This window comes from Grammomys surdaster, unplaced genomic scaffold, assembly GCF_004785775.1.
Source record: "Grammomys surdaster isolate TR1022 unplaced genomic scaffold, NIH_TR_1.0 271, whole genome shotgun sequence".
Lineage (NCBI taxonomy): Eukaryota > Metazoa > Chordata > Mammalia > Rodentia > Muridae > Grammomys > Grammomys surdaster.
The window spans coordinates 9067188-9075572 of NW_021604712.1; the positions used below are offsets into that span (position 1 = coordinate 9067188).

At 48.8% G+C, this 8385-nt stretch overlaps 1 long non-coding RNA gene across 1 annotated transcript; it reads right to left on the reverse strand.

Annotated features, from left to right (window-relative positions):
• Nucleotides 1–2586: 2586 nt before the first annotated feature.
• On the reverse strand, nucleotides 2587–7813 carry LOC114628704. Its single transcript, XR_003712518.1, has 3 exons — nucleotides 7757–7813; nucleotides 6924–7041; nucleotides 2587–2685 (listed from the first exon to the last, which is right to left on the reverse strand). It is a non-coding gene; the product is annotated as an uncharacterized LOC114628704 (long non-coding RNA).
• Between the last annotated feature and the right edge of the window lie 572 nt (nucleotides 7814–8385).

Consider the following 8385-nt stretch of genomic DNA (forward strand, 5'->3'; position numbering starts at 1 on the left):
GTATGTGTATGTCTGTACCTGTATGTCTCTGTGTGTGTGTATGCATATGTGTGTGCATTCATGTGTGTGTATCTGTCTGTCTGTCTGTGTATGTCTGTCTGTGTATGTCTATCTGTGTATGTGTATCTCTCTCTCTCTCTCTCTCTCTCTCTCTCTCTCTCTCTCTCTCTGTGTGTGTGTGTGTGTGTGTGTGTGTGTGTGTGTGTGTGTGTGTCACTATACAAAGGCCCAGGTAGAGGACCATGTCCCCTCTGGGATCTGAGGGTCAGAGGCACACAGGAACGGGGCAACAGTGAAGAGAGGAGCTGAGAGTCTGGGGAAAGACACTTGCTATGAAAGCTTTCAGATAAAACTCTCTTCTAGAAGCACGGGAGCCCGATTCCCACAGCTGGCCTCATCCTTCTGCTTTTCCTAGCAAAGCTCCTAGAACATCTCAGCCCACAAGGAAAGCAGCAGCTGTATCTGTAGTTCAAGTTCACTTTCATGCCAGCTAGATGGAAATTACCCTACCACTGAGAGCCAGTCCCTCACCAAGCAGGGATGGAACAGTGAGCAGTTCTGTCCCAAAGCCCCTAAATCACAGATACAAAAGGGAAGCTCCTGGAGACTCTGCACACCTCATTCCAGAACCACAAACTGAAGTCCCAGAGAGCCAAGCGCAGACCACTGCACGACAAGCTGGTGAACTTGGAGGGAAATGCACCTTGGCTTTGCCACTTGGTTCTGGCCCAGGCTGCTGCTGGGACTCTCTTCTCCATCGGCCACTTTGATACTTCGGGAGTAGACAAATGAGTTTCCGGGAAAAAGGAAAAGATGTTGGGCAGTCTCTCCAGCTGTGGGGTTGGGGCTGGCAGGATGCTATGCAGCCTAGGCAAGACTCCCAGCTCCGGGGTCCAAATGGCCAGCAGTGGCCAAGGTCGTGGTGGTCAGCGACTTCTCCCATTGGTCACTAGACTATCTGTTTTCAGACAAGAGCCCCTGGAAAGCCACAACACAGGCGCTTTTATTCCGGTTGCTGAGGTGCCAGCCAGGGGACAAAAGGGCAAAAGAGGCCCCTGAGGTGTGGGTTTGTCCTCTCAGAACGTGGGACCGGAAACAACCTCCACCTACCCCTATCCACACTGTGCACATGGGAAACAAAGGCCCAGAGAAACCGCCAACCCAAAATGTGTCGTTGCCAGGGGCAACCTGGACACAGCGCTGACCAGCCTGGGAAAAAAGCTGTTATTCTCAGCGGGGGTGGGGGTTTGTTTGTTTTCGTTTATTATTTAATTTATTTATTTACTTACTTATTTTTTTATAAAACATTGGGTCAGATCTGATTTTTAAAACACTGCTCCAGGACATGGTGTTGCCTGAACATCACTTGAAAAGGCAGATGCAGGCACAGAGGAGTCGTGGATTCATTTGGAGAGAAACTATTGTGAGACACTGGTACAGGACTTCTACATCACTAACAATGAGTTTCTCTGTCCTGTCTCTGTCTGAAGAAAGGTTTGGCCTATGCTCCTGGTAGATGAACATGGCCGCCACTCCTAGCTCCCAGAAGAGACCAGAACACAGCTCACCTTGGGCCTGTGCCATGCCAACTGTGCCAGGGGCACATGAATGCAATGCCAGGCAGGCGTGCCAAAAACACAAGAGAGCATGGGCAGCCATGTAGAAAAGATAAACAGATAAGCAATGAGGCGGTCATACAAGGCAACTGGTTGGCACGGGCTATGGCCTCCTGCTCCTGCCTGAGTTCTGAAAAATGCAGAAAAAAATACATTTAGAAAAGAAATTCTGGATTCTGATGATCATTCCCATTGTCTGAGCAGCAATCTACAGGGTGTCCTTACTGAAGTCGGTCTCTGACCCTGTTTTCTTTAGCCCTGAGATGTGGGAGCTGGGGTTTTGAGGGATCAATAGGAGCTCACCAAATTAGGGCTCAGCTACTCCTCAGGGGCCAACTGACCCTGTGAGATAGTACAGTCTAGAGAGACACCACTGAACCTGGAGAGCAGTGTGTCCACCGTGGGACTAGACTGTAGCACAGGAGCAGAGAGCACTTGCCTTGTAGGTGCGAGGACCGTGTCTCGTGCCCACCACAAAAGCAAGTCTGCTGTGGACAGGATTCCATGTATTTGATACCCAACAGAAAGAAATCTGGATGGTGATGTGGTTTTTCTCTGGGCGTCAAGGTCTCCCTTGAGATGTGCTTCCAGAGAAAGTCAGCTGGCAGGAGCAGAGAGGCCTGCGTATGAACCTTAGCTTCTCTGTGTGGCACTGGGGAAATGTCTTTCCCCCTCTGTGCCTGAGCAGCCTGTGTTTACAAGAATAATTCCAATGACGAATTGCTCCTCGTCCACCAAACACTGTTGCTTTGGTGTCACGCTTTACGCACAGTCAGCACTGTGTGGTCCAAGCAGCTGAGACTCAGTGAGGCCAGAGACTTGTCCCATGATGGTCCAGTAAGAGTTGTGGAACCACGAGGCATCTGCCTGGATCTGCCGTGAGCACACTCGTGGGAACATCCGAGTGGAAGGTCTGGTGTGAGGCATCTGGTGCATGGTCTCCCATGCTGCTGTGCGACCCACAGGTATCTTGGGGTCACCGATGAAATGACTGTCCCCATTTTGTGAGGGAGAATTCCAGGTCTTCCAGCACTCTCTGCGTTCTCTCCGACTCCTTAGTCTACACTGCCTGATTGGAAGAAAGACCAAGTCAGTATAACTCACCCTACATCCATCCTGGAGCTGGCAGTGAATAAAAGCCCACATTGACCATGTTACCGTCCTCCAGATGTTCGTTGCCATGTTACCTATTCCAGCTATGACTGGAAATCATATAACTGTCTGGTGACATGAAATGGTAAAGTAAGACAGGATGCACCTACCAGCTAGAGTCACACAGTAGCCGTTAGGGAAAGCATCCCAGTCAAGCCCGGTGGCACACACCTGTGACTTGGCCACTTGGAGATCCATGGCAGGATTGCTTGAGCCAAGAGTTCAGGGCCAGCTTGGCCCTATCAGAAGGAACAGAAAGAGGGAGCAAAGAAGAGAGAGGGGGCAGAAGGGAAAAAAGGAAGGAAGGCTGACTAGAAGGGAGAGAGGAAGGTCACATGGACACAGCGTGGGGTGCTGGGATGGTTACCATTTTCTTCCTCTTTCCTGGCATTTACCACATAAACAGCAGCCTGACAATTGGCAGCAATGTCGCAGAGTCCCTCTGAACTTCATGATACACCATAACATTGTTTGTATACTTTTTATCAATTAACTCCAAGTACTTTCTGGAGAATTCAGGAGTGAACGTACTGGTTGGGGGCTCCAAGAAAACCACACTGACGCTGACACGGGAACAAGAGCAGCAGCTGCTTTGTAGACCAGCAACAAAAGAGACCTGCTAAGCACACCGGTCGGCACAACTGTGCAGAGAGGGCATGTCTTTATTGATTTACACCAGGACCCACAGGTCCTCCCATAAACAAAATTCATTGCATCCTTAAACAAAACAAAGAGAGACTGCAGCATGCAAGCCTTGTCTGAATTACCTCGTGCACAATTCATGAAGTGGCTCTTTCAGCCAGGCCTGGTGGGGCGACTTGGGGGAGCCAGCTCCCCCTCTGCCAGGGCCTGAGACCCAGAACAAAGATCCAAGATCCTAGGCTGGCCAGGTGCTGTGGCCCTCAGGACTCGGATTTAGTGGTGGGTTTATCTTCATCCTGGCTGAGATCACTGAGTGATAGCTAAGATACAGGAACAGCTTGGAAGTACCCAGAGCATCAGGGGAGGTGCCAGGGCTCAGTGGCAGCTGCTCTGAGGCCCCCACGGCTCCCATAGGTGCTGGTGAAGGACAAGCAGTGCAAGACTACAGGATGCTGAGACCTGCTGACAAAGTTTGCTGACCATAACCTTTTATCAATGTTTACTGGACCTTAACCCCAGAAGGACAGAACTGATGCCACTGTCCTAAGCCTTCAGCTTACTATCCCAATTCCCTAAAGTTGTATTTGGTGTTCCCCTAGTGGTAACCAGCCTGCCCTGGTGTTTCTCCCAGAGCACACCACCTGCTTCTTCTGACTCTGACCCTATGACCACCACTTTCCACCTGTGGAATGCACCCCATCTTTCCCTGTTTCCAACCCCACCACCTCACCTTCCTCAGGAGTAACCAGATGCCCCAACTTTTCTGAAACTATCCCCTTCTCAATAACTCCATCCTGATGTGTCTATGTGTCATTAAATTATCTTTTGCTGGCCATTAACCAGAGCCGCCAGAAGCACAATTAGCATCTCAGCGATGGAAGAAAGCCCATTCCCCTGAGGCTATTAGAGACTGGACCACCCCAGAGTCTTGGATAGTATTGGTAAGGATCTGGGCATTGGAGCTTTGAAAACATCACATGCTTCTAAAGGACAGTCTCAGAGGGTCGTGAGGGGTGGATTTTTAGGGGAAGCCTCTTGCCCAGGCATCCTTGCACCTACCAGAATTAGAAGGGAAAGGAAAATATTTATAGTCTTGGCCCCGGTGAGATAAGCCAAGATTGTCCATGCCCAACTGGAGTGCCTGGGCTCCCCGCTCCAACTGAATTTATGTGAGGCTCAACCCTAGCCTCTGGGGCAATGTAAGAAGGGTGGATTGGGGGATGGCCCACTGCAAGACACAACTTAGGGAACAGAGCATGACATGTCCAGGTTGGGTGGTTTCTGCCTCACCAAAGGTCGTATACATTGCATTTCATCTTCGGGAACATGCCCCAGGGCCAATTTCAGGGTATATGGTAATCTAAATAAAAGAGGGGCATGAATCCTTTGAGCCAGGCACTGTCCAGACTCTACCAGCTCCTTCTGACCCATGGCTCTTGGAAGTCCTGGCCCCTGGGCTAGCAGGAAGCTTTTCTTCCGGGTTTTCCTGCTCTGCTCACTGAGCCCAGGGCTTCCCAGGAGTGGCTTCCTTGATGACGGTGATAAGTCAGCCTCAAGACAGGTGTGACATCTCCAGCCTGGTGGGTGAGTCCACCTCCACATTCGTCAGATCATATACCTCCTGAGGGCTAGACACCATCCTAGACCTGCCTGGAATCACCCTGATGGAGATGACAGATGAACTCCTTACCCAGAGAGACCAGGTGACCAGACGGCCAGAGAAACAACAACTGCACAAATAGAAAAGTGAGACTGGACCAGATCCAGACTGGAATGCAGGTGCCTAAACTGCAGCATCCACCCGCTGCTGGGTGGTCAGGAAGCTGGAGCCCACAGCATGAGTCCAGACAGTTTGCCAGAGAAGTTGGGAGTCACTCTGAGCAGCTGCCTCAAGTCCAAGAGAAGATCCACAGAGGCCACAGCTGAGCCAGACCTGATTCCTCCTTCAGCACTGTTGGACCAAAGTCCCCTGCCTTTGTTCTCAAGGCCAGGCAGAGCTGGAACATAGGCTGCCTTGACTTTCCAGGTGCTGAAATGATGGCTGTGGGCTGTGATTTCCAAGCAGGCTGTCCCAGAAGGCTTTAGGGGAACTCAGGCAAGCTCTGGTGCCTGGGCCACAGTGTACCTGGTGGGTTAGAATACACACAGAGAGGGTGGCATAATATAGGCTAGAATTGCTTATGTAACTAGATACGGGTACCCCAACAGTGGTATTCTGCACAATGAGGAGGCTGAATCAGTAGTGTCTCATCAGTCCCTGAAAGTGGATGTCTCAGCAGCTCCAATTCAGCACTGAAGGCCTGGCAGCTTCCCGGAGAGCATATGGTCACTGTGGTGGTTTGAACAGGAATGGCTCCCATAGATTCACGTGTATGGATGCTTAGCCTTAGAGAATGGCATTATTAGGAAGTGTGGCCTTGCTGGAGGAAGTATGTCACTGTGGAGGCGGGCTTTGAGCTCTCCTATGCTCAAGCTACATCCAATGACACAGGCTCCTTGTGCTGCTCGTAGAACTCTCAACTCCTCTAGCACCATGCCTGCCTCCACTCTGCCATGTTTCCCATCATGATGATAATAGACTGAACTTGCAAAACTGCAAGCCAGCCCAAAATAAATGTTTTCTTTTATAAGAGTTGCTGTGGTCATGGTGTCTCTTCACAGCAATGAGAACCCTAACCAAGACAGTCATCATGTTGGGAGGCCAGAGGAGCTCCAATCTGGTGTCAGTGGAGGATAGTACCATGATATGCAGCAGCAGCAGCAGCAGCAGCAGCAGCAGCAGCAGCAGCAGCAGCAACACACTTACCAGCAAGAAGGGAAAGGCACATAGAGAGTGATGCTGCCTCCGCCTTGGTCTTCTTTTCCTCTGTTTGTCAGAAGGTGCTGCTCACCCAGAGGAAGTGTTTCCTCCTCACAGTTAGTCCTTCCAGGAATGCTCCTCAGACCTCTCACAGGCATGTCCCAATTAATTCTGGATCTTAATCAATCAAGCTGACAACGAGGTCAACCGTTACAGGCCTATTCCTATTCACCTAACAACTCATCTTCTCACGCCATGTTTAAGTTCCAGATGAAGACAACAGCAAAGGTATATTCTACCTAACATGAGACAGCTATGCCGTGTACAACCAAACCCACTAAGTCTAGACTAGAACATTCCTTGAGGAATGCTTAACTTTCTAATATGTCTTGGTTTAAATATAATATAGGCTTAATAACACTTAATTGTTGTATAATCTCAATGAATAAAAAAATAAAAGGTAGGAGAACAGGAGATAAGAGAAAGCATAAGCATCTGTTTAATAAATATACACATATACATAGACATATTATTAATAAAGTGGGCCGGAAACACTCGTGACCGCATCAATCCTCCTTTTTATAACTGGTCACATGACCAAAGTTGGTATTTATAAATAACTACCTTTGTGAACTACCCAATCTGTATTTCCTCCACCCTCAGCAAGTACCTCAGCAGGGCTCAATTCTTTTACCTGAAAGGGTATCCCATACCTTCATTCCCGAACGATCTGTACCCTTTGTCATCCTCCTGGATTGAGTTGTAGCTGACCATCATCTTTAATCATAGGACATTGCCACACCGAGATGCCCTAAAGCAGCAGTTCTCAACCTGTGGATCGTAACCCCTTTGAGAATGAATAACCCTTTCACGGGGTCACCTAAGACCAACAGAGAACACAGATATTTACACTACGATTCATAACAGTAACAAAATCACAGTTATGAAGTAGCAACGGAATAATTCTGACTGAGGTCACCACAACATGAGGAACTGGACTAGAGGGTTGCAGCATTAAGAAGGAGGAGAACCACCACACGGATCTCTAATAGTCTAGACATGCTATTTCTTGATTCCTGATTCTGGAGGGCCAGAGTGCTGTCTGGGCTTTCTCAGTTAACTCAGAGCCGAATATATCAGGCTCAGAAAGGTCTGATTGTTTCATTTTTCCCAATGTACACCTATCCTAGTAAAAGGCTTAGGTCCCCTTGGTGAAAAGTGGGAGTCAGGTTAACAGTAAAAAGTGTTCCATATTGCAGCAAGGATCTCCCTGAAGGGACCAGGACCCAGCGTCCTCTTCTCTCAAGGCTTTCTGGGTCTGGAAACTGGCTTGTCTGGAAATTGGTTGCAGAGCCATAACTCTCTGTGCTATGAAACAAAGTGGCCTTTGTTTGTTTGCTATGCTTATGCAGAGAGAGCAAGAACTTAGTAGGCATCCTATCTGTCTCCCTTCTGGGAACACCATGATTAAATTAACCAGCGTCAATGGGCTCTGTGAGGCAGACATTGTCAGCATCGCTTTGTCTGATACAGGAAGTATACCCACCTTTGGAGACCCAGTGAGTGCTATCACTTGGCCCTTGCCACTCCAGGATCCCGTCAGTTCCATTGCTTTCAAGTTATCCAACTGAGTAGCAGTAGCTTCCACTGTAAGCCCTGGCATGCTGAGAAACGCAGAGGTCTCCAGCTGTGCTGGGTCCTGCCTCCAAGTCTGGTTCCGGTAGTAGCAGTGAAGGACTGTGGCTTCTGGACCCTGCCCTCGCGGAGGACCAGTTTTGATAAGGCAAAGCTACTCCAGCACTGCAAGCCTTCGTATCCATTCACTGGCTAAGACAAGAGGTACCAGGAACATTCATTTCATTCACATTAGGCCATCTTTTGACCCATACTTCAGCCAACCAATCAAATAGGTTGTTGTTGGTACCTCGTTTTAACAGCGTGAACTGCAATACCAAATCCAGACTCAATGGTCCTCTTATGAGTCTCTGTGTCATATTCGATAATTCCTCTCCTTTCCAATCAATGTCTTCATTTTATTTTTTGTTTGTTTGTTTGTTTGTTTGTTTGTTTTTTAACATTTAGACAGGATCTCACTATGTAGTCCTAGCTAGCCTAGAACTTCCTAAGTAGACCAAGCTGGCCTCAACTTTAGAGAGATCCTTTTGCCTCTGCCTC